The sequence below is a fragment of the Macrobrachium nipponense genome, chromosome 19, assembly GCF_015104395.2.
Source record: "Macrobrachium nipponense isolate FS-2020 chromosome 19, ASM1510439v2, whole genome shotgun sequence".
Taxonomy (NCBI): Eukaryota; Metazoa; Arthropoda; class Malacostraca; order Decapoda; family Palaemonidae; genus Macrobrachium; species Macrobrachium nipponense.
The window spans coordinates 66,253,108-66,269,235 of NC_061088.1; the positions used below are offsets into that span (position 1 = coordinate 66,253,108).

The window sequence follows — 16,128 nt, forward strand, 5'->3', positions numbered from 1 at the left end:
CTCAAAATGTGTGTATAAATGCATTCACACACACACACACACACACACACACACACACACACACATATATATATATATATATATATATATATATAGTATGTGTGTGTGTGTGTATAACCCAATAAGTATATTTACACACATACATACTGGTATATATGTGTGCATGTGTGCTCACGCGCGCGCAAGTTTGTAAGTATGATGAACTTCATTAATTACCTCTGAATACGAAAAATAAGGTACAAATGCCTCACTATTCACAAATAATCTTTCAAATGATCGTTTACCAGTTGCTATTTAATGATCATTAAATGCGAGTTTCCATCAGCCTTCTTTTACCTGATACAAAGATATCCAAGAAAAATTAAGTAGAACGGCAATATCTGAAAACTGTTGTAACTCAATGAGTAAGCGAATTGCATTATTCAATTCATTCTGATATATGATACTGAATAATTTAGTCCACAAAAAACGTCGATGAGGACACAATTTATTATGCAAGTTTGTGTCTACCTGGCAACCTGGCTTTCTAGTATGAATTTCTGTATGATTCTTCAACTTGTTATTGCAGCCATGATGATGACAAGAGCCATCTCAATAGTTCTAACACAGAAGGTAACTCATTTGTGGTATTCCATACGCAGTTTCAATAATTGCGCTCAAAAGCTATCTCTTATACGTGGCCAACGAACCACCTCAATAGAAGTATGCTACATGCTATTTCAACAGCAGTCATTCGATAGCCTTCCAAATAACATCAACATTCCGAAGCTATCCACACAACGGCATTCTAAGTGCAATCACAATAACAGTATTCCAAGAGAAAAATACCAATAGTAAAATCCCAGAGGTATTAAGTATCACTAATAACAAAAGATATCTCAAAAGTGGAATTCCAAAGGTACTTCATTAGCACAGCATCCAAATCCATTTCAACAGCAGCATTATTCCTTAAGCAATCACTACAACGGTGCTTCAGCAACACCATCGTTAGTGATAAGTGGATCTTCAGTAGCAATGGAGGTCGAAAACACAACCTCTCTGACTGCAATTAAAACATTTTGCGCGCCCTTCCTAGAAAGCTTTTTAGGAAACCTGCGCCTCCTAATTATCCTTTTGATTAAGATCAGTGCGTTTATAAATTTCTACTTGAATTCTTTCGGTGAATGCGAGGAAGGTGGTGTCGGATGTACGATAATGGTGAGCTCAGGTCTTTTTCCTCTTCGTTCGTTTAGACTCATCACTATGGTTTATGTTTTGGCAACCATTCTATTCCCTTGACTAAAAAAAAAAAAAAAAATCAGGAATCTCTCTTTCCTTCTTTCATTCCCCGTCCACAAGTGCGCATTGATACAGAGACACCATATATACGAAAAATCTATTTTATGATTTTATAACTCACTTCTAATTTCTTGGAAGCTATGTATTTATATAGAATGACTGAAGTATTTACACCGGCAACAGGCCCTCCCTTGTATGGATTAGGTACATACTGCGCTTGTCTTGCTAATGAGAGTTATGCTATCAACAGATCAGAAACAAGATGGCAATTACGGTAAAGATTCTGAAAGTACTATAAGAAAGAAATAGAAAAAATTACTTCTATGGCACGATACGTTTTACCATAATGGGACTCCTATCATGATATGGAATGTAGTTTTATTGCAAAAATTGCCGTCATTTGAAGACTGGAAAATGATAATAATTAAAAGAATTAAGGAATTAACGATAAATATGCATAAATAATTATATATATAATATATAATATATCTATATATATATATATATATATATATATATATATATATATATAGACATGCAAGTAAAGAATAGTGATATTAGACTCTGTTCGTTGCAGTTTCAGAACCGGCAAATCTCGCCTTGAACGTGAAATCAACCGTCAAGGAACCGATAACAACAACACAATGAAAATTGCTTGGGATTTTTCTTCCGTTATTCTTTAAACTCTGGAACGATATCACGCGAACCGACCAGCAAAAGGAACTGAATGCACAACGATTACTACTCTTCAATGCATCAGCTTCGTAGGTGAGAGGCTGGCGATTCATCAAAGAGCAAATGAAAAATGAAAGGAATGAACAGGACAATAAAGACCACTTCAAAATCAGTTATGCTAAAACCAAAAGCAACAGAACAAATGCTACTCACATTTCGAGGAAACTTCAAAAATTGCAAGTCTAATAATTCAAAACAAGACATCAAGGGTAGTATTTAAGTTGGTCTTGTCGATTCAACCTTTCCAGGAAAAAAACAAACAAGACATATTTGGTGTTTGTTGTGAGAATTAAAATATTGATTTCCATAACAAAAGATCAATCGTTATTTATCATAAATAACAAAAACCTTCTTAAGTCCCTTATATCTGCAATCTATACTCGCACACATAAATAAATAATGTGTACACGTGCGTGCGTATATGTATCTATATATACTTGTATATATGTGTGTGTTTGTTTGTTTGGGTATTCAAACAAATAAAGTCTGTCCTCGCGATAACGTATTCCTTATTGTTAGTATCAAACAAAACATTGTTGTTATCCGATTTCTCATATATGCAACTACAAAAAAAAAAAATGGCGGGTGTATTATTCACCTCAAAAGAAAATATTAACTGAATATAACATACATAGAAAGTTAAAGGATCAAACATCTCAAGTTTGGGTCTAGTATTTGGTTTATAAACAATCAACTTTGAAAATACTTATACTTCCAAAAGGGAAACGGTATACTATTCACACGGTAAAGTAAGGCTAAGTAGAAATGCGTCATTCATATCCTTGAAATCTACCTGTGAAAAGTTCCGAATATCTTCGATCATCCTTTGCCATGATCATCGCATTACTACTGGACTTAACGAGATAAGGGCTACCGCTTACGAAGAAACACACACACACACCCATAGAGAGGAGAGAGAGAGGGAGGAAGAGTGTCGAGAGAGAGAGAAGAGAGAGAGAGAGAGAAGAGAGAGAGAGAGAGAGAGAGAGAGAGAGAGAGAGAGAGAGAGGAGAGCACTACTTAGCAATATCAGTAGACATTTCCTCAGGTACTGGAGCTGGAATTGCAACCAACTCTACATGCCAGAGTAGCTACTCAAAGCCGTCATTTGTTTTTCTTTCTCTGAATAAAAACTGCCATACGAAATTTGAACACAAATAATATCCAAGCATTGAAAGCGAACATAAACTGAATGTCCCTTTACATAAAATGAAACAACTACGGGGTTCTCTGTCAAATTTGTTTAAAATTTTTGTGTGTTTGTTTTTGACCTGGACTGCCTATCAGCCCTATATTGAAACAGTTGCCTGGTCTGGCTCTCTTCCAAACGTCAAGCTGTTTCCTTATTTCGGCTACTAGTCGTCACGTTCCCTATCATGAATAAGCAATGGATATAAACATGGCTGCAGTCATGCCCATAAAAGATGTCTTCATTGTTCGGGTAGCTTTGTTGAGTCGGTTTTTATCATAAATGCTTATTTTCTGTGATGCGGAACATTCTGTAGGCTGAACTGTAAAATTCATTTGTTTATAGTCTGCTTTCCGTACTTCAGCAGAACGTGTCTTCAGAAACATTTTACTGGACAGGAATGTCGTCTTCTCATCTGCACGCGAAACGATGCTGTATTTACGTGTGTTTGGGGACGCGTATACCTGAATGCAAGAGAACTGCACGACAGTAAAATCGCCGTAAAAGGCACCATTTCATAGACTCCTGGTACTCTTCAGTTACCAAGTACACACACTCTCTCTCTCTCTCTCTCTCTCTCTCTCTCTCTCTCTCTCTCTCTCTCTCTCTCTCTCTCTCTCGTCTTGGCAAAACTAAGTAGACCCTACCAACTAATAACAATCCATGCTGTTTATATGGATGAAATCTAATTACGCCAAAGCTCAAGTGTAATGCAAATTTTTACAGAGCAAACAGTTAAGCGTTCGAAGATATTCGCAATGTTTAACGTCTTATGAAGAATACAAATTAATTTTTTTTACTGAACATCAGAAACTTCTCGTACAAAATCAGCAGCGAGTTCGAATAAAAAAAGCTTTTGGATTCAGTATCTATCTACATAATCTAGAACAGAATGAAATGCAGTTGATCACAGCACGTATTAAAACCATAACCTCCTTTTAACTACGTAGGAGGAGGTGACAAAAAAAAAAAAAAATAAATAAATAAATAAATAAAATAAACGCGCAGACAGATTTCCACTGATCAGCTGGTGTGTATTCTAAGCTTACGTAAAAATGTTTACAAAAAAAATTTCCTTTTAGCTTCAGAGGATTTTTTTCCTTGTCACTTCAGCGCTCTGGATTTCCTGGAATAAAGTTCAATTGATTTCATTTATTTGTAAGCCAACCGTAACAAAGTGGAATAGCAATACCCCCATAATAACCACTTTTTACCTGTGCCAGAAATCTGGCTAGGGAGGTCGCAAAACCGAAAAATAACGATTGCGTTCAAAGAATTCTCTCAAATGAGCTCATCTGATGGCGAAAAACAGGTTGGGTTGTAAATTCCATTAACGACAGACCTCATCTCAATTTTGGGGGATTTTGTTAATTTGATAGACTTTGGATCGTTGTTGTATGAAAAACCACTTATGATACAACAGCAACTGAAACAATAACAAAAACAATTACACTGGCGGCAATAACTGTGAAAATCACTTTACCAGGGGCCAATAACAATAATAATAATATCACAAAATACAGAGGCAAACCGTGAAAATGAATACTTTTCATATATGGGATTTTGCATAAGGACTGGACACTGCGAACTGCTAAATTACATTTGTGTCATAGAAAATAAAATATATGATAGTACAACAAAATAAGCACAAGATGCACGATTATCTAATAATAGATCTCCAACCTTGAAAGGATACACAGAGCGTTATGTTCATTGGAAAAATTGTTGCCTTTTCATTTTCATAATTCTTCACAAGTTACGAATGAAATATGAAGAAAGGCTGCTGAATAACTAACCTGTTGATAAACCGAAGCTTTCAGTTTACTGAAAGAAATCTGTTGAGGTAAAAGACAATAAAACGCGCAAACATCTTACCAAGAGTTGCTTGTTTACACTGAAATCTCCCGCTAATTGAAATACTTGACAACGGCCAATCATGATTTGTAATCATGGCAGTGGAATCAGGATCAGCACTAAATGGTTTGTTTACACAGTATTCAGAAATATCCTGATCAAATGGTAAATTGGTTTTCAATGCCATTTTATCAGGAAGAAAATCAACTCGGGAGGACATCTTGATATTCACCGAGGGAAAACCATTCTCAAGACCTAGGAAATATAAAATTCTCCTGCTTTCATATAGATAAACAGTTACAACGTAGCACAACATAATTTAACTAGCTTGTGGAAAAAAAATTCGTGAACAAAATCTCAGAGGCAACCGAATTTTTATTCTAAAATCTGTAAACCATAGTGAGGTAATCATTTCCAAAAATAAAGAAATGGAATGCAATTACATATCTGAATAAATTATACGTTTTCATTCCATTTTAATAGGAAGCAAATTATAACGCATGCAAAGATTCTATCTGCTTCAAGCGTTCGTATAATATTTTGAAAATGACTTTACTTTGTCCTGATAATTAATACAAGAATTATGATAGTATACATTACCATTGTTCCTTTTTTTGTGATTACAATGTTTTAAACAATATTTCAATTACTGTTAACGTTAAATATCATGATCGTTAAAATTCAAATTTTCATTACTAATAGTTATTTATCATTTTCCTCTTTGGTAATCCTTTTCATTACAAGTGATGCTGATATCGTTATCATAATGGCTATGGTCTCAGAACTGCAGTTACTGTTTAATCACCATTAAAATCCCTGATGTTTTAGTTGGCCCATTTTAGATAATGGTGACCTTGTGCCAGCACGACCGTGGCTGATGGCAGCCCGCAAGTGTGATAAGGTGCTGTAAAAGTATGAGCCTGGTGTGAACCTTTGGACTCACAAGCCAACTGAAACCCATTTGTTAATTGTTGTCGTTATCACTCCTACTGACCTCCGTCTTTCCTTACACCTTATTGAAAAGATATTCCTTACAACATCCGATTATGACTTAGGCAAACCACAGGAAAAACGTTGTGATTGTCAAAGCGAAACGTAAACAATGAACGGAAACAAGCCGGAGAGAGAGAGAGAGAGAGAGAGAGAGAGAGAGAGAGAGAGAGAGAGAGAGAACGAAATTATTACAAATCCTTGGATGAACAGAGAAAGGGCCAATTTAGTCAAGTGGTGTATAAACACAAACAATCATTCATTCAAATATATAGAGAACGGAATGAATAAAAACATGGATGAACTGTCAAATATTAATGAAGGGAAAAGTAAAAAAAAAACATATATCGGAGACTAGAGACTTAAGTAAACATCCCAAATTAATATGATTAAATACACGGCAGTTTCATTTCATTTCAACACAAATATGAAGAGCGAGTTTCATAGGAATTATACAGCTATATTTGTTTCCATCGTTCTCATAACTGACAGGGACATTTCAAAGTATAAAAACAAAAATTCTAAAAGTAATAATTGCTTCTCTAACATGTTTAGCAAAAAATAATTAAAAGCTACACAGAAAGTCCAGGGCAATATATGCTTCATATTCCCAAAAAACAATTTGATAAAAGATAATTCGGTGTTAATATATAGATACCTAATATTATTGTATATTATATACACATGTATACATAGTATATGTAATAAATATACTATATATATGTTTATATATATATATATATATATATATATATGAAATATATATAATATAATATATATATATATGTATATGTATGGGTACTGATTCTAAGCATAAACCTTATATATGCACATACAGATATATTGATTTGAGGGGGGGGGGGGGAAGAGACGAAGCTCCTTCTTTGTCTAAGAAAAACACGGAAAATTATGAAGAAACAAAGTCTGAGGATACATTGTGTTATAGAATTGAATTGAACTGGATAAGGAATTTAGGCCTAAGGCCAAGCACTGGGACCTATGAGGTCAATCAACGCTGAAAAGGAAATTGGCATTAAAAAGTTCGATTTGTGTAAAGGGAGGAAAACCTCGCAGTTGCACTATGAATCAATTGTTATAAGACAATTATCACAATATGGATATGCAGATTTACAAAAAGAGTGAAGATGAAAAGTCATTATTCATAAACGAACCTAACGCGAATTCTTCAACAATAGTATACAATAAAATATATTTCATTTAATGATGAAATATTAACCAAACTAGATTAACTTAACCAGTATTCAGTAACAAGCTAGTGCCACTATATTCCTAAAATCTTACAAAAATTATACTACTGGTATAATAACATATCTCATTTAAGAGCAAAACAGGCGGATGTACTAAAACGCTTTGAATTCATTTTAACCCCTCACCAAATTACACCTTGTTTAATCTTTCATAATCGAATTAGCCGAGCTAAACATGCCCCCAGGTGTGATTTAATCAAGGTAAAACCTAATCTGATTTTAGGCTCGAGGGCAAAGAGAAAAAGAAGAGAAAAGTGGAAAGCCGATAGACATTTACATCGCAGTTAGGAGAAAGAAGCCATAATTCAACAGATATGAATATCACAACAGATATCTATCTATCTATCTATCTATCTATCTACTATTCTATATATATAATATATATATATATATATATATATATAGATAGATAGAATAGATATATAGATATCTGTTGTGATATTCGTATCTGTTGAATTATGGCTTCTTTCTCCTAACTGCGATGTAAATGTCTAATATCACAACAGATCTATATATATATATATATATATATATATATATATATATATATATATATATATATATATATATATATGCGAGAGTTTCGTTAACACACTGAAGAGTCTAAAAACTTACAATGCTAATAATTACTTGTTAAAAAACCTATTGCAAGCACTTGCTGAAAGCAGAAAATACGCAGTAATGTTGTCATCCAATTATTACTAAGGCAGACGACCTAGAGGAAAAGGCAACAACATTCTGTTGATAATTAAGAAAGCTAAAATACCTGGGCTAGAAAACTTGTTTTGTTAGCGTGCTGATTTGGTTTCCTCTAGCAATGGATATTCGATAAGTTATTGTTCTTTTGTGAATACAATGAAACTTCCTTCGATTGAGCAAGATATTTTTACCAACGCATGAGACACACGGAAAGGTCCTTTTTAACGATCACTGACGAAATACTTCAATACGATGGCATGATAGCTTCCATGATTATCTCAACTTCGAGGACGGATGCAAAAAAATAAAATAACGAACAATATATATATATATATATAGTATATATATGTGTGCGTGTATGTGTGTGAGTGTATGTATGTATGCATGTATACACGCGTGCACACATATATGTACACAGATAACGATAAATATATACAGATATATCTCGACTCTGGAATCTTTATATTAATTTTTGCTCTCGCTTCCTCTGCAGTTCAAAACCTATTTCAACAATGATTCATACGGTTAGAGATAAGATATCGAGGTCACAGACAATTTGATATCTTTTATTTCTGTATAGTGGACAAAAGAAGGGGGGTCGAGAGAGGGCTGATGATTTTGATGATTTTGACTTGTAAAAGAACTCAGGGTGAACATAATTTGCAACACAAGTTAACGGGTACTATGGACCTTGGAAGCAATCATATCAATAAGGATGTAAAATACGAAGTCATAAGGGGAACACACTTTTTAGTATTAAATAAACACTAGCCACTTTGATAACGGAATACAAAAACATGCAAAAAAGTATATAAAGAGAGAATGCAGGAAAACTAGAAAAATACTGAAGGGGAAAAGGGAATATTAATACAAGGATCATGGAAGTCTGAAAAACGTGCTGGGATCTCGGAAACCCCAAGGCAGGACTAAACCCGAATGTGACGAGTAAAAAGAGGGAAAATATTGACATTTTATCCAAACAAACCGAGGGTGATTTCAAGAAGAAGTAAGTCACGAAACAGACTGGAAATACGAACAGAACTTCGCCTTAGTGCACATATGTGAATGGACACTGAATAGATGCCGCATGGCAAAAATCGATCTATGAGAGGTTAGTGCGGCAACTGAAACCACAACAAACATCGCGCCCGAGTCCAGAAACGAACCAATGCATCGATTCGAAGCACCAAGATAAGCCACAAATTCGGATCCAAGGAAACCTCCCCAAAATGCCTCTGGTCGAGAAACTTACGTCAAATATACCACAAAAATCTCAAAGAAGACTGAAGACTAATTGACATGAAAAAACTATGCAAAAAATTCGATGATCTAAATAAGGCAAAACAAACAAATTGACTAGAGTACCTGCTGATGAGCAATCTCGTAAGAGGCCTTAGGACAAACACAGAGATAAAAGTAAATGAAAAATGAACTCTATCCCTTGAGGGCACGGTGAAGTTGGGGTAGTTTGTGAGGCGCACCTGAGCTGGCCCAGGTAAGGGAACCAACAATCAATGCCAAGTTTCTCCCTTATTCGTCGTTCTCCAACCCTGCAGGAGGAGGAGGAGGATTCAGAACACCTCTCATACAAATTCACATCCACAAAATATTCGGGGTGACTAGCTACAATAAAAGTCATGCTAATTTTTTTCCAAAAAATCCATCATCTTGAGTCAGATTGAATTTACGATAACGGATAAACTGCCATATATAGAATTGGGTTATTAAGGCCACTCGGCTAAACCAGAGACATTACGTTATCCGTATGTAACTAGAGAAGGAAAACTGCGATAGGCCGACAGTCGTTTACCCAGATCCGCCTGCTTCGTCGGATGAACTACTGACACCGATTTAATATGATAATGGAAAACGCACACACAGGCCTCATAGAATATAAGACGTTTCGATCAATATTCCGTTATCGCCAGAACAAGATATCCATGTCATCCATCGGCGTATTGGGAAGACCTCATGGCTGCATGCCCTCATCCGAACAACCTCACCTTTACCCCCCCCCCCAAACCCCTTCCCACCCAAATAACCTTAGAATCCACCATATTCATACAATCACGGATACATGCACGTGATTCAATAAGGCAAGTTGTCCTGACTTGCTTATTATTAAAATTTCATAAGGAATAATAAAGCACGGAAATGTGCAAATCCTCAGCACTAAGTAAAGACTGCAGCAGATACGGTATCCCGAGTGTGTAAGCGTCCAAAAAGGATGTCACGGACACTCCCCTTCAGGCAGCGGGATGTGGGAAGGCCGCCTGAATGTCAGAATTCGCGGCATTTGGAAGAACTATCAATTTCCAACAAAATCCAGCTGGAACTTGCGCTAGAAAAAAAAAAACATCCCTTCATAGGCACACCGCACCCACTCCTCTCCTGAATTATGCGAACTAGAAGGGTCCACTAGACCTAAATAATATATATATTTTTCTTAAAGGAAATGTCCACGAAGTAACGAATGCCAGAAAGGGCAACGTCAGTTGGAGAAAACTTGACTTTTACACTTCATAACATATAAAAAAAAATACAAATAGTGTGAACCAGAAACGTCATTATCATAAAAATTCTAAAAATCAAATAAATAGCAGTAACATTTTTCCATATAAAAGATAAAAAAAAAATGCAAAGTCGATATAATATCATCGTGCGTTTGATTCACAAAAATAAATCTGCCTTCATGAATAAATAACACCGACTTCTGTCCCCGTCTAGAGGAAGCAAGATTCAAAATTACTTTTTCTTAAACAATGAAGCAAGGAATGCGGATTCGAAATAGCAGCTCTATTATACACAAAATACGAAATGTAAATATCTGGAATGTATTAATACCTCCATAAGACCAGCTATCACAACACAGGCTGGTATGAAGGGGAAAAAGTGAGATGTAGAGTGATAACATATATAAGGATATATCAGACAAATACATACACACATACACACTATATATATATATATATATATATATATATATATATATATATATATATATATATATATATACTTACATACATACATACATACATAAATACACACATACATACACACACACACACACACACACACACACACACATATATATATATATATATATATATATATATATATATATATATATATATATATATGCATTTTTACAAATGTGAATATATCTCAAATCTGAAAGAAAAAATGCATATTTCTATAAGAGGCCAATCATTTGCTCACTACAAAGGAATACAAGTAAGCCTATAGATGATTTAGCAATTAGTTACAATAATCACCAATGATTTGAAATGATGATAAATACACAAAACAATACTGATCAAATATCTCTCAGCGGCGTCTAACAAAAATCTTCCCTCAACACCTGGAAAAAAAATGTTGTTTGTCACGAGGATTACTTATCATGTAAACAGTGGGTGATTCGTTACGGGTCCATATTGACCAGTCCCAGCACCCACTTCCCTAAACCTCTCCTTTATGCAAGGGATAGACCCACTGGGTGCATGGGATTGAATGAATTCCATTGTCCACCACGAGAGGGTCAAAGCACAACTCATTTTCGTTCACTTCTCTCTCCCTCTCTCTCTCTCTCTTCAGAGCTCTCACTTGCTTGAGAAACTCCAAAGTCACTTTTCTGCCGAGGGAACTTTTCTACTTCCTCCGAGGAAAACTTCTCCGGCTATTTTTGCTTTTCTCTCTCATCCACTTCCAACACTCATAGCAATACTATTTCCACGGCCCGACGAAGGGGAAACGTGGTGGGGGGACTGTTGCGTGGGTATGTGATGGGTAGGGAGGGGCAGGACAAAACAGGTAGGGGGACGCCACTGGGCACCTCAGGATCCGCAGAGAACTGGAGGAGGACTAGAGCTGAAGGCGAGGGAAGGTAAGGGTGCGTGTCACGAACCTACCGAACAGCCTCACGCACGCACGCACGCACACACACCCAGGCGCGCCCAGCCATTGGTGTTTGGCGCAACAGTCATTTTACCTCTCTCTCTCTCTCTCTCTCTCTCTCTCTCTCTCTCTCTCTCTCTCTCTCTCTCTCTCTCTCTCTAAGTGTGTTTGCCCAACAATCCTTATTTTTCTTAAATTAATTTTTTTGTCATTTTCAGCTGAACTGTGACAATCGCTTGCTTTTAATTATTCGATAATTTAATTTCTTTTATTTCGTTGTTCCCCTCTTTACTGTGTCTCTCCCCTCCTTCAATTATCATCTCTATTCATCTGACTTCCACTTCACATCATTTCGTCGACTCTTTTCAACATTCTTCGCCATTTCCCCGTTCTCGGATTTTCTTTTTGTGCGTCGAGTTCTCTCGTGAAATTTTCTAATCGCTTTCACCCTCAGTTTCCACTCTCTTCCCTTTCACGATTTCGATTCAGCAGCCCATTTTTATTCCCCTTGTTATCGTCTTTGCTTTCTTTTTCCATTTCTTTGTGTCAACTTCTGTGTTCTTTTCCTAAATTCTTTTGTTCCGCATCTTTTAGAAAAAGTACAAAAATATCAGTTTGTTTTAACTGAATTTTATTTCGGTCTTTGAGACGACTAAATATCAAATATAATTTTCTATACTCATTCCCCTATTTCATGTCCTAAATGTTATTATCTTCCGTTTCCCTGTTCCCTTTTCGTTCGCACCTGCCTACCCTCTACTCTAAACAATCCTTCCCCTTCTCTCTCTCTCTCTCTCTCTCTCTCTCTCTCTCTCTCTCTCTCTCTCTCTCTCTCTCTCCACTTCCCATTTTACCTAAGCCTCCCCATCTGACTGAATATGATTATGTCCTCGTACTGACGCAGGCGGCCCAAAGCACGAGGCACATACAGGTAGAAACATACATGCACATTCGGTGGCTCTTCCATCCCCAGCCACTCCCAAATTCTCAGAAGGTCTCCAAACATCGCTCGAGAAGGAAACCTTTACGGATGGCAAATTCACCTACGATGAATGTTTACGTTACGGGGACTTGAAGGTATCTAAATGATATTCAGAATTTTTTTTAACATGGTAGAGAATAAGATTTAAGAATTTGGAAATGACATGCAAACATACACACACTTGCTAGACAAACAGACACGCACACGAAGCACTGACCGGTGGACGAAATTTCCAGATATTATATTTTCTTTTATACTCAAAAGCACTTCCAAAATGGGGAACAGTTCACAAGCAAGCAAACATACGGTTTCCCTATGTTAGAGCCAAACATTGCAGGTTATTATCAATAGATGATACTGCACATTTTTTTAATTCATAGCTGGAATAGAGCGCTTTAAGGTTGGAATCAATAAAGCCTATTGCTCAAGGGTCAACACAACTTCCATTTCTTCGTGTATTTCGTCAAAAGGAACCAACAGGCTGCTGACACGATCTGTTTGCTTGACTTTTAGTCAAATTCTTAGCAAATGCGAGTCTACTTCCCACTGGAACCCTGCAGTAAATTGCCTCGAATTAAACCCTTGGAAAACGTGATCTGAAAGATAGCTGCAAGAATGTGACTACATTTCAACCCTTGCAAAAATACACTTCGAATCAAATGCTACAGAAAAATTCCTTCGGACTGAAATCTTGTGTATAATTAGAGAGTATTAGTTTGCGAGAAGGGGACGAATATGGAATTATCTCTATATCCCTTCTTTACTATCGTCCCTTGTCCCCTTATGTTCAATAGCTTACACCCCTTTACATATGTACACATATAAAGGTTCAACTTGAAACAAACACTAAAATGAAATGATATATGATATAAAAAGGCATAGCGCACAGCAAACGAACAAAATTGCGCTTGCGCACACACAACCCCACTCACGCATATCATATGCCAATATGTCGACTCGCATAAAAACCAAGGAGGAAGATATTTCCGATATCAAAACACATTCATTCTGCCTCATTAATCGAAGCGAAAATTTACTTTTCAGCTCTTCCTTCCCAACCCCCCCCCCACCAAAAGAAAAAAATAAATAAAAAAATAAAAAGAATACCTAGCATTGAAATTGGTCATTCGTGAAGGAAAACTAATAAAGCATACTGTGCGAATTCTGACAAAAGAATCAAACTTGTTTATTCTTCCAGAATATTGCAATAATATGATGCAACGTCGTAATTGTTTAATCAATAAAGGGTCTGATGATCTCAACTGAACAAATATGCCGTGCTCTAGATTCAGGCTCTCAAGAGACTGAACGATATGATATGAAAACGAGCGGATCTATTGGAGAGCGAAATGAAAACCCTATTACGCGTGTCAATCATTAACAAAATGTTCGCAAAGGATTGTACGATGAACGATAATTGAATATATAGAGTGAGGCGCAAAAGAACGGAAAAAATATGTAATTAAACAAATTAATCTAAAATAAAGGACTATCTGATCCCCTCCGAATAAGCCAGCGCGAGTTCTTCCACCTCACGACACTAAAAATAAAACAGCCGGGAGAGACGTTCGATCACAGTTTTAAACACGAACTGCATTTTTTCATCCCTCTAAATTTAAGCAGAGTTAGCAAATGTTATATTTTCCATCTGCAGGTGGTTTCTTTTTAATCGTAACGCTTTGCTTAGTTGCCTGTTTGTAATAACACGTACACTGTATACATATACATACATAAATACACACGTGTATATATATATATATATATATATATATATATATATATATATATATATATATATATATATATATACAAAGCAGGTTTATAAATCATCATATAAGATTAATAAGGGATGCAATTGAGAAAGCGCTGGTTAGCACAGCAATTACCTTGAGAATACAGATATTGTAAAATTAAGAGAGAGAGAGAGAGAGAGAGAGAGAGAGAGAGAGAGAGAGAGAGAGAGAGAGAGAGAGAGAGAGAGAGAGAGAGAGAGACTTACATACTTTACAAAAGAAAGATATAAATAATGACCGTAATAATTACCAAAGGTTTTAAACGTACCCCTAATTATGATTCTATTCTTCGAGAATGGAACAAAATAAAATTTTGTTGTCTGAATAAACGGTCCCCTTCACAAAAGTTCAAGGCGTCACCTTTTTCACAAAATCATATTATATGACACGACCCATAGTATGGTAAATGCTCCTGCGCCAAAGGTTGAATCAAAATGGCAAATTGCAGAGAAAATGAAGAAATAACATTCTGAACACAATCAACAAACAAAATATCACGAGCAATGAAGGAGATACTAAAATAAATATGTAAAAGAGAACAATAGGAAGCAAATGAAAAAATTCTAATGAAAGAAATGACACATCGAACCTAGAAAAGTAAAATATCAAAAGGAGGATGAACAGAGAGAGGGACTGAGAAAGAATAAGAAAGCCGTAATGAGAGAAAAGAAATACAAACATGAAAGGCAAAACCCTGGAAATGTCAACAAAGGCGAGCGAGATGAACGAAGAGTAGAGAGAATATATGATGGAGCAGCAGATCGCGCGACAGAGGAGAAGCGTAAAAATCGAAAACAGTAGGAGCTTTACTGCTTGCGTTATAAATATATCCTGATTAAAGCTGCTTGCTTCATTGTGAAGACCGTGAAACCGAGCTCTTTCTGTCGCCTCAAGTTGGTATCCCGATGACGCCGGATTCGATTCGCCGATTCCACCGCCAAGCTTCTTCATCCCGGACAGAATGTCGATGTAGCACTGAACTCTGCCATTTAATAAGACTCCCGCATATCTTTCTTAGTTTGTAGGTTATGCGGGCCGCATGCAAAACTCAGGTATATCTGTTACAACAAATTATCTGAGAGTGAGACTGAAAAACAAAGACCAAATCTGGCTGTTTTTTCTAAATAATCCACGTAAATATTATGCATGATTTTTTGTACTCAGGATGGACATGTTGACTTTCAGAATATACTGACCACGATTTACGATTTTTGTTTTCAAATTCCTCGATTTTTCAACAAATGATAATTCCACGTCTCAATGTGAGCTAGAAACGTTTAAAAGTCAAGATTATTCCGAGGTACGCCCATTCTCCTCAATAGCATTCGAATCCTGAACACCTTGATGAAACTTAAAAAATTAGTTTCCAGAACGTTTATCATATAATTGTGCTTCGTATCAGTCCTTGTTTGGAAACTGTTCAAATATTTAGAAGCTTCCTATTTT

The 16,128-nt window shown here is 36.1% G+C and overlaps 1 protein-coding gene across 10 annotated transcripts in view; it reads right to left on the reverse strand.

Annotated features, from left to right (window-relative positions):
• The window catches only part of LOC135217893 (uncharacterized), a gene marked incomplete at its 3' end in the record, with an annotated part of 656,594 nt that overhangs the window by 106,138 nt on the left and 534,328 nt on the right, over nt 1-16,128 (reverse strand). The window contains 1 exon segment of one of the 10 annotated variants that reach the window (XM_064254002.1): nt 11,846-11,879. 10 annotated transcript variants of the gene reach the window in all.